Source organism: Octopus bimaculoides, chromosome 30 (assembly GCF_001194135.2).
Source record: "Octopus bimaculoides isolate UCB-OBI-ISO-001 chromosome 30, ASM119413v2, whole genome shotgun sequence".
In the NCBI taxonomy this organism is placed as follows: Eukaryota; Metazoa; Mollusca; class Cephalopoda; order Octopoda; family Octopodidae; genus Octopus; species Octopus bimaculoides.
In genome coordinates, this window is record NC_069010.1 from 9,578,419 (window position 1) to 9,578,805 (window position 387).

Below are 387 nucleotides of genomic sequence, written 5' to 3' on the forward strand. Positions count from 1 at the left end.
GTGTGTGTGTGTGGGTGTGGTGGGTGTAGGCTACAAGAGTATGAGTGGAGAGAAAGATTGGGAGGAAGAGAGAGAAATGTATGGTAGTAATATGAAGTGAACAGGAAGAGATTAAGTGGAAAGAAGAGAGATAATTTCGAAGCATCGAAGAGGTAAGGGTGATCACTGCAAAATGTGAGTGGAGAGGGACAATGTTAAATATGAAGGATGGATGTTAAGTGAAGTGGTTCTGGCTGATGAGAAAGATAACTGCTATCACAGAAAAGATGAAGAAAATATGTAGTTCTCTAATCATTTAATTACAGTTGTAGAATAATGTACTTTGATATGTGATAGGAAATGAGGGGATGAAGTAGAAGTTTTGATGAGAAAATTAGACAAATGGTC

General features: G+C 37.7%; 1 protein-coding gene across 1 annotated transcript in view; it reads right to left on the bottom strand.

The window, feature by feature from the left end:
* LOC106883302 (putative ankyrin repeat protein RBE_0317) overlaps positions 1–387 on the bottom strand; it is a 9,752-nt gene that overhangs the window by 7,527 nt on the left and 1,838 nt on the right. The window lies entirely within an intron of this gene.